Below are 20,858 nucleotides of genomic sequence, written 5' to 3'. Positions count from 1 at the left end.
TAAATTAACGCAAATATCCTTTTAGTGAATCGTTCGTTAAGACGCGAAAAATTAGACGTGATAACATTTTTAACGCATGCTATAAATAGCGCTCGTTTTAGCGCACTTTAGTGAATCAACCCTATGGTCTGTTTTGTCACTGATTCAAAACACCACAAAGTACCTTGCAATAGAGAATACTGCTAAAACATTCAAAAATGTGAGTGTTTTAGTAGAGACAGTTCTCCCCTGTGGCAAGGTATTTTCTTGAGGTTGGGTATTTCTAACAGCCAGAAGAAGGAAAAAAAAACCTTTAGTGCTTGGCCGATCTGTGCTTAAGGTGAAAATTACTTCCTGTCTCCAAACAGCAATTGGTTTTACTGCCTGAATTATGACTGTATATGTTCTATTTGTGCCCCACTCTCCCACCCCTCTACACAAGCATATACCATCCCCCCTACACAAGAACCTGCCTATCTACATAATCACCCACCCCTCTAGACAAGGCAACACCAACCTCTCCACACAGGCACCCACCAAACTACGCAATAATCTACACAAGCACTCACCCACTACACAAGCATCCACCCTTCTACACCAGCACCCACCTACCCCTCTTCACAAGAATCCACCCACCCACTCTTTTTCACACAAACCCACCTGCCTCTACACAGGACCCCACCCCTCTATATCTGCTTCCACCTCTCTACACAAGCAACTACCCACATATCCTTTTTATACAAGCACCCACCCCTTTACACAGACCTGTAATATAGGTAATAGGAATAGTTGTTTCCTGCTAACACATCAAGATTTATAGTCTTGTGTCTTTGTTCTCCTAGATACCTCTTTAAGATTAGTACAACAAATTTGTAGACTTTCGAGTCTCCCCTTAACCACTCCTATCTGTGGCGCAGTCAATAAAGCAGGGGGCCTATGTACCTAACTTGCCTAATGCAAAGATTCATATATTTCAACATACCCCTTAACAATGCATTTTTCAAATAGGGAAGTGATTTTTGACTTCTAAGTAAGGCAGTGAAAACCAGGCTGTCTTGAGCCTGCCAAAACTGTGATTTGCTCCTGGCTCTAGATCTTTTGTGTTGTGAAATGCAGAGTGCAACCAGACCCTGGCTGTATGTGCTCCTTAAATGAGCACTAAGGGGGTTCTCTTTTGCTCCTCTTTGTGCTCTTGAACTTTTGTTCATGGCTAGGTAAATGACACCTGATGAGTCTCCACACTCAAATGTCTAACTGACCTTCAAGTAAATCTTAAAGAGGTATCTAGGAGAACAAAGACTGTGCCCCCCCTGGGTGGGGAAAGCAACTCAGGTAGGCAGATCATAATAAAAAAAAAATTAAAAAAAAAGGTAGTATAAGATCCAAATGCACAGCTAATTAGAAATGTATTTAGAAGTTTGCTATATTATGGCAATGGATTCTCTGCAGCTACTCAATATGTAACTACTCAAAATCTTGCAAATTCAAGGTTTTGTGGATTGAACCGATAACAATTTACAGCACAGATTTCAGCATAGCTCTACATTGTCTATTGTTGCTTGGAGTATTGAGACATAGCGTTTACAGCCCTTTATTAAGTATATTTCATAAACATAAACTGATAAAATATACATAATACATACATTATATTGAGAAACAGACTCAAAGGGCAGACAGAAGTACAGAAGTAAAACCTCTTACTGTGTTTTTAGTATATATATATATATATATATATATATATATATATATTCCAGTTTAGCGAGATTCTTTAATAGGTCACTTAACATAGAATAAACTATCTGTTGGTTAAGGATTCATTCTAGGGGTATAGTTTTCCTTTAACTAAATCAGGAGAGAATAATGGTTAGATACTATGTCAGAGTTTAAAGACATTCTCTTTGGCTTAAAAATGTTTATTTATTCCTAGCAAAACATAGAAAAAAGCAATGGTTAGCACCCTGGCATTTCTTTTGTCAGTTCTGTCGTGCATCGTGATACTAACAAATGCAGACACAGCAGGAGGTGGTTACTTCCTGTGGGTCTGTAGAGAAGTGTGTTTTCTCTCTGCAACTGTTTCACTCTTTTTACTACTTTGGGTTTTGTTACAGATGACTTAAGACAACAAAATAGTGTACAAAATATCAGTACTCACGGTGTTCAAATCCCACTTGAGACCTGAAATGTATTCTCCTGTCCATTCTCAAGATATTCCCTTCCAGCAGCCCCTATTCAGGTTTCGATCGAAAAGTGACACTTCTTCATTCAACAGAGTCCGGTTGCTGAGAATGAATGCTGCAGGATCAGGTAAATGTTAATACTATAATACAAAAATATTATTTTATTTTTTAAATACATAAATACAGACTGGATCACTTTGTCTTTAGTGACCTATAGTTACTTGATGCAGTTGTACAAACTAAAACCTTGCAATAGGATGTGTGGTGTGTGATTGTAAAATGCCCTGTAAAACTGAAATAAGCATGTAACACCAGACAAGGGCAATGAGGCCTGGGTGATTTTCTTGTATGCCAGTCATCTGCAAGCACAGATGCACATACTTGTCAGGTGGCTGGTACTCGAGAGTTCACCAGTCATCATTTCCAAATGACTACATCCATGCTCACAGATGATTACCATATAATTGAAAGTGGTGGAGAGTAAGCTACTAATGGCCTGGCTAACAAAATGCTGAGAAATCAACCCATGTGCATTGCCTTTAGAGTTACAACACCCAAATATCATAGTTTCTGCTATTGGGGTATATATGCCAGGGATTTTCACATTTTCATATATCAGCTCAGCAGACAGGGATAGTTGGGAAATAGTAGCTGAAATGTCAATTAGTGCCTGTTATTGTATCTAACCTGAGGAATATGAGGCCCCTGGAACAGATTGACAGAGTAGTTTGGTCTTTGCTTGCCACTTTCTTCAAAATCAAAACTTTGAAGGGCTAGTTGATAGTTACTGCTGTGCAAGCATGTATTTTAGGTACATTTTGAAACAAAGCAGTGGCCCTAATTCTGGTATACTAACAACTAAATTTGTTATAGATCTTTATGGTAACATAGCAGCCAACTGTTCTTAATTTTCAGGCACAGTGTTCTGTCCCTGTACAGGTTCCTGTTTTTAAAAAGTGACTAGCTGAATGGAAGAATATCAGTTGTGGTAAAAAATTAGATGTCAATAAATTGCACACAATTTAAAAAAATGTCTTTTAAGTACTTCATAAAGAAAAAGGGCAAAATATGTTTTTTTTTTTTTGCTACTCTTTACAACAATAACATTTTTTACACAGGCTAATTAAAAAAAACTTGTACAGTACATTATGATGAGCTGAATTAAATAGTAATGTGGAGAAACAATTGACTTTTGATCTTACCAACTATGGTCACTTTGTTAGCTGTATTCAGTCCTCTGAGCTCATTTATTACAGGGATAGGGAAACAATATATAATGTTTAGTGTAATTGTATACTTTATATACTTGTATATTTGTTTTACTTATGGAAAAAAATGGCATCTTATTTTTGGACATTAGACAATGTAGTCTCTATTTCTAGACACAATGCAGTAACACACAGTTGTTGTCCAAGGTAAATCTGTAATACCGCAGGTGGCAAATCTCCCAAAAACACAATCTTCTTCTCTCTTGTTATAGAAGAAGAGAGTATTTTTTTGAGATTTATCACTTGTTCTAGTGAGTAATGTAATTTAATAAAATTTTACCACTGGGCAGCGTGTGGATCATTGCCCTTATGTTTGTTACACAGACATACAAACTCTTTGCCGATCCACTGTCATTTGCTTCTGGACCAACAATTGGATCATAATGGGGGGACAGTAAGTCTAAAGTGGACAATTTTAATGCACTGATTTGTTCCTTGTCTGATAGGACTGTCAGGCTGACTGACCAGTAAGTAGGCCAGTACGCGGCCAACTTACTTGGCAGTTATCCTTATATGTTCACAAATCTTATAAAAACTGTACAAAAAGAAAAAAGAATATTAACATAGAGGAAACTTTTTTATTGAGCATATATATTTTGTTAATCCCATTTATTCGATTTTCCATATATGCTGTTTGTGTGACTTTTCAAAACTGAACAGAATTATAATTATTGTTATGATGCCATTTTAATATAGGCCTTGGTATAGTCTGGGCTGATGTATGTCTTATGATTCTGTTCATATAAATTAGCAGAAACTTGCATAGTTTAGGTTAATGTAAATGTTAATAAAGAGCTCACATATAATTGCAGTTGCTATTGTGGTCTCACAAAGGTTTACCCAATCGTGTGCATATTGACCATTTATTAAATGTGTATTTGAAACCTAAACACATTACTCACACTTGCTCCAGTTGCTGTTGCTGCCCACTCTGTTGTGATGAATAGTATGCAAGTGTTATATTTACACAGTGGAACTCTGTAGCTACTGCCACCCTGAAGGTAGTAGTAATAACAGAGTTCCCACTGTGAGCTGCATTAATAGGTGCAGGAGACTTCTGTGTAAAGAATTGCACACAGTTATAATTTTAAAGCAGAGTGCCAGAAATAACACAATCCCCACTATGACAATTTTGAGTGCAGTGGTTTGTGATTTTTTTTGAATACACAAGCACAATTGCACATTTTAACGCATTGTTTGTAATTAGACTGAGCACAACTCAATTGACACTGGAGTTGTTGGTAAAAATATACTGATTTGACACTTTACACACTGCACTTGCATTCGTAAATGAGCCCATCAGTGTCTTCTCTGCCATTCCTTGTGTGTTCTGTCAGTGTTAATGGTAAAATTGTCTGTTCATGCAAGTTTCACTAAAAATTAGTACACAAGGGGGCACATTTACTAATCCACGAAAGTCCGAAAAGCATCCGAATGCGTTTTTTTCGTAGTGATCGGTATTTTGCAATTTTTTTGTAAATTGTTGCGACTTTTTCGTAGCCGTTACTACTTTTTCATAAATTGTCGCAACTTTTTCGTAGCGTTACGACTTGCGCGAATTGTCGCGACTTTTTCGTAGCCGTCGCGCCGAGTACGAAAGTTTCGGATTCATTCAAGCTTCAGTATCGTGACTTTCCTTGGGCCAGGTTGGAGCTGCCATTGAGTCCTATGGGAGGCTTCCAAAATCATGCAAGTTTTGCTCAATACGAAAAAGTCGCGACAATATACGAGCAAATCGTAACGGCTGCGAAAAAGTCGCGACAATTTGCGCAAGTCGTGACGTCTACGAAAAAGTCGTAACGGCGACGAAAAAATCGCAAAGAATACGAAAAAGTCACAAAATGTTCGTTTCCAATCCGAATTTTTAGTAAACATTAGTAAATGTGCCCCAAGTAGTTAAATATCGCCAAGGGGAGTGAAAAGATAAAACTAGCAACAGCACAATTATAAGTTAATAACAAAGGCTATATAAATCTATGCATGGTTACATAAGCACAGATAAATGATAGCTAACCCCAGTCTTTAACAACTGTGTGTACTTGCAGCATAGTTCCCTAAACAAGACAAAGGTGGCAGGATAAATGGGAGTTGCAAATTGCTGGTTATCATGGTGATATCACATCTGACTCCCCTGCCCCTGTGCACCAAAGGCAAAAAAGGAAGGATGGCTTAAAGTGGGAGGTCAGAGTAAATGTGAGAATGCAATGTGAGAGTATGTATGTATGTATGTATGTATGTATGTATAACTTTATTTATAAAGCGCCACAAGGCTACGCAGCGCTGTACAGTCTTACAGAATACAAAATTACACACAGGGAGGACAAGTGATATAATAAATAAATACAATAAATACATATATGTATATATATATATATAAGTGCCATGTGGAATGAGACACAGTAGGAAGGAGGTCCCTGCCCCGTAGAGCTTACAATCTGAGTGGTTGGGTAACATACAGGCACAAACTGGAAGGTAAGAGTGCACCAGGTATGGGCATTTGCCCTTAAGCGCAGGACTAGGCAAAATAATGTTTTAGAAGGTAACAGCTGAGTTTTTTCTTAAAGAGAGTGGGTGAGTGTTCCCTACGGAGGGATTCAGGGATGGAGTTCCAGAGGTAAGGAGCAGCGAGATAGAAAGGTTTAAGACAAGACAATGGCTAGTCCCATGTGAATATTTCAAAATTAAATCTGATTTCAATGCAGGATTCTGCTGGAGAAGTTCTATTAACTGATGCCTTTTGAAAAAAACAGGTTTTCCCATGACAGTATTCCTTTATGGTTTACAAAATTTTTCAGAATTTTGCAAATTGTTTCCATGGTTGTGTGGACTGACTTCACAACTTCACTAATGAGAATTTAAGTATGGTTCAGTCAGCCTTGCATATGTAGAAACAGATTAAGCCCTAGAACATGCATACCTGTGTATACACGTGTAATTAGATTTGAAAAGGTAAGAAATTCAGAAAAGAAATCATAATTTTACAGGGAATAATAAAAATGCTACTAATACAAATAAGTGGTTAACTGAAAGAGGGATTCTACCTTGGTATATTTTGTCTGTGTGACAAATTGGGTGTCACGTTGCACAGAATTTCTATTTAATTTTCCTGGGAGTTATATTTTAGTAGAAATAACTCATAATGGGCTATTGAAAATGCAATCAAAGGGTAGATAATCACATTAAAGTGTCTCTGAATTATTATACACTGGAACATTGAACTGTGCTATAGGAAAGGAAATCTACTTAGGATCTAGGGAACTGTCTTGCGTTAATTTTTACTGGCTTTTGCTAAAAGGAACATTCATGAAAAAGACTAAGAGAAATAGCCAGAAAAAGAATGATTAGTATATGTATACTAACAGGGGACTAATGACATAGCAAAACAAGCTTTATTTTGGGAAACTGTATTTAAATGTGCACACCATTTGCTATAGAGTGTCAGCTACCAGTTTCTTTGTACAAAAAATGCCTTTTGTAAGCTGATGATGGCAGTATTGCTAAACAGATTTCCAGTAAGAAAACACTCATGCCCTGAATAAAAAGAACACGTGTCTATTAATATATGTCATATGCTAGTGTAGTGCTGTCCAACTTGTTAAAGGGCACCTATCAATTATCACCCTAAAATTGCTTCCCCAACCAGAGATGCTAATATAGCCACACTCCGGTTTGGGAAAACAATAGTCTTTTTAAAAAAAAATATAGCCCCCTATAAATATAGCTGTCTGCAGTGGGAGGGAACTCTCTACTGGTGCATTGAACTTAGTTTAATTGAATTGTTCAAAAAACTGCAGACCTTTTCCCTTATAATTATTTTTTATTGTTAATATTTAGCTCCCCCCAAATTTGTGTTTACTTTAATACAAATCACAGGTTTTGTTTTGTTTTTACTGTTTGTTGAAGGACAAAATGAAACCTAAAACATGTTATTGAATTAAACTGCTGGGTTACAATTCTCCCTGTTTTTGAATTTCTCAACTTTGTAATAATGTACTTGTTTGGGAAACTGGCCCATAAGTGCCAAGACCAAAGCAAATACTGTGCTCCTGGAGGTTTCCATGTTTCTAAATAATGCCAAAGGTGCGAAGTACAGTGCACAAAAACCCCAAAAAGCCTTGAAATAGAAACCTGGCTTGTCAATGTGTTTCTTACGGGTGTTTTATGGAGGACCCACAAGTCCTGCGCAGGTTGGCCAAAACCCACAGGACCTGTGGTTTCCCTGCTGGTCAGACAACCAGTTGTCCTCACCAGCCTGGACCTCTTCGTGCCATTTCATGTGCATGTGCTCCATTGGCCCTCCTCTGATAATGATGTTAGAGAAGGGGCAGGTTAGGTGCAGGCGCTACGCTCTTTTTGTTTTGCTCTTACTTGCATGCAACTGACATGCACCTTATTAATAATACCTTTTCAGGGGCCTGCGGCAATTTATACAATGCAAAACGTAATTTGCCAAAAAAGGCAGATTAATGTCTTTTTTTGTGTTTGTTTTTGCATCTTGCACGCTACATTCTAAATTACCACTTACCTACCTCATGTGATCTGGTATATCTTGAATTTGTGGTTTCTTATTTATTAGTATTATTTATTTTTAACCCTCCATTTATATGGTGGCAACACATATTCTGAAGTGCATTACAGCGAGTATACATCATTCAAGTCCCACACATTTACAAGCGCTAGGGGTAGGGTTGCCATCCAGCTAGCATTTTTCAAGCCTACCCAGGAAAACACTTGCCAGGACTGGGACTGGTATTAAAGATTTAACAGTGATGTACCCTTTTTTTGTGACCCTGGCCTGCCCGCTCACCCCTTCTATTCCCTGAACTATCCAGAATATGCTGATGGACCACCCATTTACACTATTACTGCCTCCTCTCACATTATCACCCCTGCCCCTTAACTAGGGCCAGTTTTGTCAGTACCCAATTAACCTGTCTGTATGCATTTGGAGTGTGGAAAGAAACACATGTAGAAACATGGGAGAATGGTTCTTCAGGGTTTTATAATACCTAATAACTAGTGCTTTAAGAATTCCAGTTAACAAATGGTAATTTTTGGCTTGGCTAGCCAGCTTCCAGCCACACATCACCTCAATGTAGTTTTGCCTTCAGTGTTGTGAGAGTTATTATGTTAATGGTGGACACTGGAAAAAAAAAACACTTATGTTATATTTTTTCTCCTATAATATTTTTATGAGAACAAATTGTGGCTATTCTATGGTGGTGTAACAATGTACAGTTCCTTGGATTCTGCATTGTGGGTGTTTTCAGGGTTGGTGTGTTTTTTCAATTAATTTGTTTCATTTTTGTTGTGTAATGGTTTTAGCTGCTTGTTTTTACAGTTAGGAAAAATTAGTCAAGTCATATTTATTTTCAACTCTTTTCTAGTCCAGTGTGTGCATGTATGATTATCTTTGAATGCGTGTATTACTAAGGGGCTTGCAAAAAAGCATGAGGGGGTAGTCAAAAAATCAATTGCTATCCATCATTGTTTTAATGTAAATTTTAATGGCATTCTTCTGAGCTTTACAAAAGATCAATATACTTTTAAAGCTAATAGATCTTCAAGAAATGAGATGCTTTTAGATGCTGCTTTGCATGATTAAAGTCCCATTGCATTTCTCTTTCATGGTCTAATGTTTACAACCAGGAAACACTAGTCAGGTTGTTTTGTCAAATGGCAGATGCGGAAGCTAATAGAGCCTCTTTCCCTTTTAACCCTTTCACTGCCAGCCATTTTGGACAAAGCGGAACTTCTACTGCCAGACAGTTTTTGAACATTTTGCACTGTTTCACTTTAGGGGCCTTTCCTTGGGGCGACTTTTAGTTTACCCAGGAAAACTATATATCATTTTTTTCAGGACAACCTAAGCTTTCAAAATATGGTAATTTTGGTGTAATTCCTATTCTGTAACAAGATATAGGCTTCTAAATGTCTAAACATTTTAAAAAAAAATCATATTTTCCATAATATAAACACACATACCAGAAACAAAAATTATTTTATGCAAAACAATACAACTGATTTGGAAAGTCCCATGTCTCCTGAAGGTGCCAATACCAAATATATATAGTTTTATGGAGATTTCTCACTTGTATAGGTCAAAAACTCCCAGCAGTACACTACCAAATTTCCAAAGCACTGCTTCAGAAAGCTGCATACTTTAGATTTCAAGGCCAAAATCTCCACTAACAGAAGGTTTATCCCAGAAAATTACACATTTCTGGAAAGAAGAGATTCTGGGGAATCCAGAGTAGGCACAATTGTCTGTCTACTCCAAACTATCCAAAAGTTATTGGTTTATATCAAAATTTGTGAAATATTTTAAAAAATCGCTTCAAAGCTTCCAGTCTATAGTATCTTATCTCCTATAGGTCATAAAGTAACCAAATAAAACACCCTAAATATGAACGCCAGGGCTTCACTTAACAGTTTGATGCCCAATATGTATAGGTTTACCTAAGTATGTAGCATGTAGGGGCCCCAATGTGAATATACCCCCATATGATCTAGCATTTCTGTCATTTCAGCTCCAGCAAAATCAACACATTTACATCATTATATGTGAAATAAAGCCATATATTTTTGGAAAGTACACATTCTCCTGAATCTAAAATGGATACCCATGTCTTTCTACTCCAAAGTACCAAGCCGCAAAGCTTTTCTAAATGTAGCAATTTTTATGACATTTCCAAAAATCCCCTTCCACTTTGCAGCATCTTATCTCCCACATAGCATTAGGTACCAAGATAAAACACCCTAAAATTGAACGCCAGGGGTCCACTGAACAGTTTGATGCCCAATATGTATAGGTTTACCCAAATATGTGGCATGTAGGGGCCCCAATGGGAACATACCCCCACATGATCTGTTATTTTAGCTCCTGTAAAATCAACACATTTACATCCTTTATGTGGGATAATGCTACAAAAAAAAAGTACACTCACCCCAGAAAGTCATACATTTTTGGAAAGTACACATTCCCCCAAATCTATAATGGGTACACATTTCTTTTTACTCCAAAGTACCAAGCCGCAGAGCTTTCCTGTTTCCCGATTTTTATGACATTTTAGAAACTCGCCTAAAAATGTTACAATTTGCCGCATTTATCTCACACAATTTCTTGCATACAGAAAACTGCAACGTTGTGTGCTGTATGTGTGTGTAAATGTATGTAAGTGTGTGTAAGTTAGTGTAAGTGTGTATAAATGCAAAAAAAAAAAATCACCCTTACCTGTCTTGAAGCTTGCCTCGTCCCTGGTGCTGCAGTCCTGTCCTCCATGTCACAGGAACCAGTGGCCAGTGCTGGTGGGGAAGCAGGAAGTGGTACCAAGCAGCAGACGTGATGCGATCATGTCTGCTGCTTGGAGGTCAGCCCTGCGACATGACAGCCCCCCTGGCTCGTTGCCCAGGGGGCTGTCATAGCTAAAAGCTCTCTGCAGAAGCGGCAAATGCCGCTTCTGCAGAGAGTATCTTTATCTGCCAAATAACGTAGAGCGCACGTTGTTGGCAGATACAGCCTTTTACTGCAACGACGTATGCCGTACGTCGTTGGCAGTAAAAGGGTTAAGGCAGTTGTTTATGTTTTGTTATTGTAAGAGAAGTGTTTTTTTTTTTAATTACACTGTGTATCATGGTGTCAAAGCTGCTACTGATAACAGGAAGTTATATTTAAAAAAAGCCTTGTGACTAACTACATAGAAATGTTTAAACTGTTCAAAGATGTTAATCTTACAGAGAATGGACTAACATTTTACAAAATGAAGCTGATGGTACTGGGAATAACAACTATTCATCAGAACACTCAAATGTAAAACTTTGGCATCTAATAGCTTGCAGGTTTATGTAGAAGTCAATATATATATTGTACAGGACTTCAGGGGTGGGTGACCTGGATGACAGGTATATTTTCCCTTTATTCAGGTCCTGTTTAAGGTGCACAGCAGGGCTAATTACTGCAGCAGTGCAGGAAATAAGAGAGCCCTGGGAGTTCAGTATGGGGGTTGGTATGTGCATGTGAGGACTGCACTAGAAAGAGTGTGAAAACATCTCTCCTGTTGGAGGATCAAATAGCTTGCAACTCTAGGTGAGCTTAAACCCTGAGTGGGAAAACCAATTGTTTTTCTGTGTTGTTATACCTGAAGCTGCTGTTACTTTATGCTGAAGAAAGACTATATTTAAGTTGTTGTTGTACCTGCTGAAGATAAAGCTTATTTGAGTGTGATCCAGAAATAAATGGAAATTTATTCTACTGCTGTGGTGTGGCCTTAGTGCATTGGCGATCCCTTATGCCCTGAACTTTACACTATATATATAACGCATATTTTGCGTTTTTTAGGGGACCAGAACAAATGGTGTAAAATCCAGGAAAATGTAAAATCAGGGAAATGCATTATACATTGTATATTGGTGGGGCTACAAAAAACGTGTAAAATGAGGGAAAACTTAAAATCAGTGTATGCAAAATTGAGGTTTCACTAGCTTTGCATACTGAGTTATTTAGATCCATTTTCTACAGATTATATGGGTTAGATAACTTGTTTGTGCCATATTTTTTAAATTGTGTCAGAGTTACTCAGTTGGATTTAGATCAGGCCTTAGGTTAGGTCATTTTACATCCTTTTTCCTCAATACTAGAAACTAGGAGTCAGACTTTTTATAAATGAGACCATTCCCAGCACTCCGAGGACATTTCTTAGTATAATTAAAATGCCTTATTTTGCAGTATTGGTACAGACCCACAACAGCAATGTTTCAGGTCCACATTGACCACATTGACTCTTTATCAAGCTCTTGGTGCACAGTGACCCTTTATCAAAACACTGGTTTGTGCCAATAATGCAAATAAAGACAGTTTAATTTTACAAAGAAATCTCCTTGAATTGCTGTGCAGTGTTCAGTCAATCCAGTGGTACTGTGGCATTGTGCTTTAACACACCAATTTGCTGATTTTTGTCTAAAGTTCAGTGTTGTGCAAATCTAACACTGCAAATACCTCAACCTCTTTCAGTTTTCAGAGTTTAAGCTTGGCCAAAATCTTTGCAAAAAGAAAAGGCCAAGGTAACACTGCAATAAAAATGGTGAATCGTACTTCTGAGCATTTGGAAAGCAAAAGCGTGAACAATGTAGGAATGTAGGCCCAACACCTGATCTGTTCAGGTCACACTCCGTTATTCCCACCCATGCCCACGGCCTGAAGCCCCACCCACTTTCCCACCATTGGAAGGTATCATAGTTCAAAAATGGCCCAATGCTTATTTATTTCATAGGTCATTCTTGAGTTCTGTATATTATACAACCTCAACAACCTACAGTCACTGCAAAAGTTAACACTAACCCTCCATGGGCTTGTAGCATCATTGAAATTTGTTCAACACACGGGGTGCTGAATTTCACCAGTGGCTTAAAGAATTTTTTAAACTATCATTTTAATTTTTTTTAACATATGGACATAAATGATATAAGGGGCTGGCAGGGAAAGATGTTGGATACATTAAGGTTTTTTTCAGTTGTAACCTTGTGAGGTGGCCATATGTTGTTTGTATTGTCTATTAAATAAGATCCTGATGCATGCTCATGTAATGGGATATTGTCAGTTTATCACATTTTTGTTAGAGTGAGTTTTTTGAAAGGTGTATTTTATTAACTTTTCATACAAACAAAACACAAAATAACACATTTAACAATGCAATAGAGGAGACACGTTAGTCTTTCTTTTCCAGGTCTACCTTTATCATTATTACTAGCATTGAATGGATAGGTATGACATTACAGAGTGTGTGTGTATATCTGGAAGTAGTTACAGGATCTTGGGTCCATCACCCTACTAAACTACGTGTTCAGGGTGTGGCAGAACAAGGTGGGAAGACATTGGGGTGCTTACTTTGTGACTGGGAGCAGAATCACTCAATTACCCTCTAGATCACACCAAGGGCCCCAGACTTTGTTAAATTCGTCAGGTGCGCCCCTAATTTCATATGTAAGTTTATACAGAGGGGCAACCGCGTTCACTAGGTTCTTCCAGGCTGTAATGGTGGGCAGGGTAGGGCCCATCCAATGCATAGCGACTGTTTTTTTTGCATAGAACAACAGTATTCTGTATCGTATCCGGGAGCTATTTTGGGCAATTATACTGTCTAGGACTCCTAGCAAGCAGGTTTCAGGTGCAGTCACAGTGGGGAAGGCTAGGTTATTTGATAAATATTTAATGACTTTTGACCAGAACTTAGCAATGTGGGGACATGACCAGATCATATGAAAGAAGTTAGCACATCTTGGGCACTTATCTGTTGGGGTACGGCCCATCTGGCGCAACCTTAATGGTGTGATATACAGGTGATGAAAGGTTTTATACTGTACTAATCTGTCTTTAGTTGAAATGAGACAGTTATACATAGAGTCTGTTGCCTCTTCCCAGTCATCTTGGGTAAGTGTTGGTATTTGAGAGGTCCACCATATTTGTGCAGAATTAAAGGGTTTGGGGCCTACTGAGAGTAAGTTGTGGTAAAGATTTGAAGTGAGCTTTGCTGGGTTGTTGGAATGAAGGGTTACCTCCACTGTTAAGGAGGTGAGCTGGGGGGTGAGGGTGTCAAATTGGTCCCTGAACGCTGACCGCAGTTGCAAGTATTTGTAAAAGGGGAGAGCAGGTTGTTGAGCTTTCTCTCGGATCTGTGTGTATGTTGGGAAGGTTGCGTGTTCTGTTAGATCTCCCAGGTATTTGATATTGTGACGAGGCCAGTATATGAAGTTGTGTAGTGACCTAAGTTGTGGTAGGTATTGGTTGCCCCAGAGAGGTAGCCTAGGCGTAAGTAAGGGTGGCGGGTGTTTGAGTAGTGTGAGTGCTATGGTCCAAGCTTTATACGGGGTAGTTAAAGTTGTTGGCAATGGGCCTGTGTCTTTAAGGTGTCGATATGGGAAATTACTTAGACCTTCCAGTGAGCCTAGTATTGTTGCCTGAAGCTGCATATTTGGATTATAAGGGTCATGAATAAAACACCAGTGTAAGTAGTGTATCTGTGCGGCTAAGTAGTAATAGTAAAAGTGAGGGAGGGCTAGGCCTCCTTCGGTTGGGGGAGCGCAAAGTTTTGTCCAGGCCATTCTAGGGGGCCGATTATTCCAGACAAACGGTAGGATAATCTGATTGAGCTTCTTAAAAAAAGTTTTAGGGATAAAGACCGGGGCGTTATGTAGTATGTATAGAAATTTGGGAAGGTATATCATTTTTATTATATTTATGCGACCCCAGAGTGAGAGTGGTAGTTTGGACCATTGTGCCAGTCGGGTTTTAAGATCTAAAAGTAAGGGGTCTAGGTTGAGTGAGATGTATTTACTAGAATCCACAGTTATCCAGACCCCCAAATATTTAAATTGGTTGGCCCACTTTAGAGGTATATTGGGTACTACGGGTTGTGGTTGGAGCGGATCTACAGGACAAAGGATTGATTTATCCCAGTTGATTCGCAGACCGGAATAATGGCCAAAGTTGTCCTAGAGTGAGTTTTAAACAAAAACAGAATATGGTTATTTACATTTTCATTATCTAATTTTATTAGTTTTATTTGTTGCTGGATCTGGTTAGTACTTGGTATCAGTCACTGATGAGCATTTTTAAAGACATAGGCAGTACTACTAATTGTGACGTGAAGAAACTACAATCCATGGTCTTTTAGACTTTTTTTTATTCCCTTGCAGTGCTTATATTAAAACTTTCCTGTTTGCTAATTGATGCAAATTACGCCATATTTACTTTAATTACTGACAGAAGCAATGGTAATTCACTGTGTAAGACAAGAGCTGGTGGATAACCTATTGTGGACAAGTGGAATGAAGGGACAGCACATAAAATTTAGGAGGCTATTTATAATTCTGTGAAAAAAAGTGACCAAATACACCACATATCACCTCTGATTTCCAGGCATCTGTGTGTAAAAACTGCATTTTATTAATGTATACATTTCACCATTAAATTCTGGTGAAATAAGCAGCAGCTGGGTAAAAAAATGTTTTCCTCGTAAAAATACACCACTTTTAACGCAATTTTTCTGGCATAAATAATTTTACACAGCATGATAAATAGGCCCTAAATATATATCTTACAAAGTGAAACAGTTACAATCAACATTTAATATAACTTATAATGTAATGCACAAATGCATGAATAAGCTTTAAAATACATTGCTGTAAATAGTGTTTTGGAATACCATAAATTATTAGTACCTAGTTACATGTTTTCATATGTCTTATTGAGGCTTTTGTACTGTAAGTCATACTATACCCCTTAATTTAAAATACAAGGGTATTAAAAGGCACTAGACGTATACAGACCTGTATAAAAGTGTTGAGCATGTAGACTTGTGCTTTAATATGTTTAGTTGTTATCCCAACATTTAATGCACGTACATTAGTGTGTACATTATGAGAATAGCGGAAGGCCATTACATAATGGGCGAAGATGTTGGTGACCTTCAATTTTTAAAAGCAATTAAATGATCAAGTAACTAATTTGCTATGACTAAGTATAAATCAAAAATATATAAAATAAAAGGTATTTAGTAATAAAGTAGAAATATTCATTTTTTTTAAGCCAGTGTTCTGCAACTGCCTGCATAATGAATTATATTAAAAGCCACATGATAATTGTCAACTGCTAGGCTTTGTATATGCAAACCTTATTGTATGTTGTTTTCCTGTGAGACTGAAATGTCTTTATATAGATTTGAACAAAGTACACACATGGGTTCAGAATGCAAGCAATTGTTTGCATTTCTTTAACGCTGTGATGACCAGTTATTCTGACACTTGGGTATGAATTTCCTGCTGATAGCATTTACACCCACTGCATGCCAACCTCCTAACATTTAGCTTGCTCTGCTGAGATCTTAAAAACTGTATCACAGCGGGGTCTTAAGGGGAACATGTAATTGTGTGCTTCCATCTCTGCTGAATTAAGGTTAGTCACTTAAATGTTCTTTAATCGTTGAAGCAAATATATAGCTTTAAATGTTCTGTAATCACTGAAGAAGATAAATATAGGATAAATTATTTGAAAGGCAGGCTTTGAATAATAATTCCTAAAACTGCACTCATGTGAAAGAACCACAAAGGATACAGGTATGGAATCTTTGGGATAACAGGTCTTTCTGTGATTTTGAACACCATTTCTCAAAGCTATGTTGAAAAACATTTAACTATTATAAAAAAAAACACCGGATTGCTTTCTCACAAACATGGATTGTTACTTTACTTACCATTATGTACAAAAAACAAAAAATCCATTGAAAATAAGAATTATTAGGTTTTATAGTAAATAGTGGAAACTAATAAACTAATATTTTAGTGGAAACTAATATTTTACTTCCAGGCACTGGACAAACCATTACAAAAGAAACGAATAAGGAAACACCCTAACAGATGTTCCCCATTAGACTTCACTTCCTTTATTTGTATTAAGTAAAAAGACAATATATACTTCTAGAATAAAGCCCCAATTAAAAATAGTGTAAGGTGGGACACGATGTTAACACTGACTGTAAGGTGTTTATAGACTACCTCCGATTCACTCAAACTGATGCGGCACAGTGTTGCAACTTAAATTGTAAGATAAGTATCCAGCTCTCCACACTTCAACACCCAGCTGGAGAGTATCAAAATGCTTAATACATCCTTAATACATTCGCAACAACTGTGGCCCTCTTATCTCAGAAGGGAAACATAGTATCATGTCCCATTACAGTTTAGAGGGTTAAGAGTGGCCAAGGTGCTTCTTTCAGACGCTACTAACTCAGAGCATGCAATACACCTCCCTTTCTGATTGAGTGTTCCAGCACCCCCCCCCCCCGTTTTACATCTCCATCACTCCACAGTTATCCACCCCCGCACCTAAAAATGCACATCAGTCGTGCGTTTCGCTCCCTTACATGTGGAGCTTTTTCAAAGACTAGCCTGGACAAACTATTACTGGCCCTTTCAAAACTAGATCTTTAAATAATATGCTCTAATAAATTATATAAGTTATTGAATGGGAAAGAAAAGTCAGTTAGTATAAAATTACCCTACATGAAAATTATGTTTTGTTAGTAACATCAATGAATGTGGAGGTAATTTTGTGAATTTGAGCAGAATGGCAAAAATGATATAAAAATTGTATATAATACTCCATAAAGGTGTTAAAGAGACATTATACAACCTTGTTCAACATAAGTACAATGGATAGAGCTTGTGCTGAACATACTTTTTGCCTGTTGTTTTTTGTTATATTTATAAACAGGGCAAATAGGGAGTGTAACCCTTTCAGTGCCTGCAGGATTTTCCATTTCCGCTCCGCTCAGTACCAGAAGTCTTTTAAACAGTTTGTACTTTGATTTTAGGGGCGGGGGGGGGGTTAGTTAAGATAGAAAACTATATACTATTTTTTTCAGGAGAAGCTGAGCTTTTCAAATCTGAGTTTTTGTGTATAAATATATGCCAATACCAGATATGTATAGTTTTATGGAGAATGCTGACTTCTGTATATCAACAACTCCCAGCAGTAAATTAGGTTCCAAGGCCAAAAATCCTGGAACATTAGGTTTAACCCAGGAAACCATATATTTTTGAAAAGTACACATTCTGCCGAATCCTAAATGGGTCTTTCTACTCCTAAATACCAACAACAATAATAACAACAATGCTTTTTCTGAATTTAGCAGTTTCCATAAATAATTATGAAAATTCTAAAAAATCTCCTCAAAGCTTCCACTATCAAGCATCTTTCAACCATAGATTTTTGGAAAGTGCACATTGGGGTGAATTCAAGCTCCAAACTATGGAAGCGCAATGCACCATTTGGTGGTTTTGATGAAATACCTAAAAATAGCCTCAAAGCTTCCACTTTCAAGTACCTACCATGTGGCATTAGGTACCAAGAAAAAACATCCTAAATATGAAAGCCAAGGATTCACTAAGCAGTTTCATGCCCATTGTGCATAAAGTTAGTGCATAAATATTTCATGGCATATAAATCAGGCGGTGTATTTTTGAAAACCTTAGGGTTGATTCACTAAAGGTTGATAAGTTTTATTGCACGTTTTTTTGTGTTAAAATTGCCGCAAAAATAAGTGCAATTCGCTAAAGTATTAACGCATGCGTTAAGTTGCATATTGCGAGTGATGCAGCCTCCAGTTTGCAGGGAAATGGTCATTTTCATAAAAGTAGTTTTCCGAAAGTAATGCCGTGTATGGCTAATATGGTGTGCATTTTTTCGCATGCGGCGACTATTTGTGTGCGATGCGTTGATTAGCACGCGTTCCGTCAAATACCACACAAAAATAGTCTTTGCGACTTAAATAACGCAAGCAGCATCGCGTCTAAATTAACGCAAGTATGCTTTTAGCGATATGCTTTTTTTGACGCGATAAAATTTTTACCGCATACTATAAATAGCGCATGTTTTAATGCACTTTAGTGAATCAACCCTCTTGTATTTTCAGAAAATACACATTCTACTGAATGCAAAATGGGTAAATATGTCTTTGCACCAAACAGCAAAGTTAAGCTAAATGTAGTAATTTTTTTGTAACTACTGAAACAAGAACAGGAGGACCCTCTTCATCTTTGGATAGGGTGAGTGGGAAGACCAGGAAAGGATAGTCACATAGTATCCACATACCTGCCATTTTCTATGAAGCCCCTGGGTGATTGCACCCCAGGGGCCACTCATTCCTCACCTCATTGCCTAGGGGCTGGGAAACAAGCTTGGAGTAATGGAGTGGCTTTAAAAGCGCTCCTCCACTCCCAAACCTGAAAGTGTCGATCTACGATCTGTGGCACTTCAGTCCTTTTATCCACAGAATATAGATTCTACATTTTGTGGCACTTAAAGGGTTAAATTAATAAATTATAAGTGTTTGGTCCATGTACGGCAGATGATTAGATTACCAGCACACAGATAATCCCTCAGCATAATAGAGAGCTTGTATACTGGTAACCTACTTTGTGAGGACTGAAGAAACTTCGCACTTGGACCTTGTAATTTATTTATTGGGTCTGAACAGTTTAAAGAGTTGGCAACCCTCTCAATGAGCTACACCTGGGAAACATGAGAGGCAAAAAAATGGAACTTTGAACTTTAATCTTCAAAAAATGATCAAAAAAATGAAGAGCAATTGAAAACATTTTTGATGGAGTATCAGAAATAAAGACAAATTAATGGAAAATAGTGTTCGAAAGGTGTGTATGCTCAATGTGATGTAAAAATAACTCGGGCTGTAAATGGCTCTAACCAAATGAATTATATAAATTAAGTTATATATTAACAGCAGTACAGATGCCATAGTATATTTCAGTAACAGCACCATACACAGTAGCTTACAACTTACAATACTCACATATAGGTTCCAGCTGTAGGGAAAAAGAAAACACCTGTACCCTATTTATACTCCTCAGAAAAGCCAAAGCTGCTTACTAAATTGCCCTCAATACCTGGTGTTTCTGGAGCACCTACATTGATCCCTAAAACTTTTGCCACCCACAGCGATACATGTCACACCCCCCTGCCCTACAATTTAATATGGCATGATGTCAGTGGAAAGGGAGGGAATTGCAGAACATGCGTGATGGTTTGTATTTACTGGGCCTTTTGCTGCATCCACCTCCTCCCACAGAACCTGTCACCCCTATAGTTATTTCACTGGGACCTATATGAAGGATCTACCCCTCATCTGGTTAATCCTCATTCAAAGGGTCCTTTTGCCCTGACTTGGGCATATTCTAGTCCTTAACAATTTTCTTAAAACCTTTTATCTTGGCATGTGACATGATATATCAATGAATTTATAACCCACTCACATAATATTTTATATCAGCTTTCCTACCCATATGCATATACCAACCAGGAAGGATGTTAAAAATATTTCTGAATGAAATACCTTAGGGGTGGCTGCTACTATTTTTTGTGGCTATGGAGACCCCTTAGACTCCACTGCAACTTAGGTTGCAGTCACGATACAATAAACCCCTCTCCCAAAGCTGTTGCATTATAATAATTTCACCTAAGAAGTAGGCCTACTAAAGCTTGAATTATTTCCTGTATTCAGTTTTTTCATAGGTAAAATTTTTGTTTATGTTTATGAAAATTAGCTCCCTTCCAGCCATGACTCCCACATTCCCACAATGTGTTCCCACAATGCTTTGGCCATTTCTGTGATTCTTATTCTTTACATGTTAGTTAATCACAGAACATGCAAGGCATTGTGGGAATTAGCTGGAGGGAAGCTAACTGCTATATTGTCATTAATACATGAAGTGAATTTCAATTGGTCATTGCACTTATAAATAACTAAAATCACTAATACTTTTCAGATTCGTGTATATTGGAAAGATTCTTAAAATCACATTTGCATTAATTATGCAAAATTATATTTTTGGCTTTAATTCCATTTAAAAGTATTGCCTATGA

Source organism: Xenopus tropicalis, chromosome 5 (assembly GCF_000004195.4).
Source record: "Xenopus tropicalis strain Nigerian chromosome 5, UCB_Xtro_10.0, whole genome shotgun sequence".
NCBI classification, from domain to species: Eukaryota; Metazoa; Chordata; class Amphibia; order Anura; family Pipidae; genus Xenopus; species Xenopus tropicalis.
Note: the sequence above shows the minus strand (reverse complement) of the source record.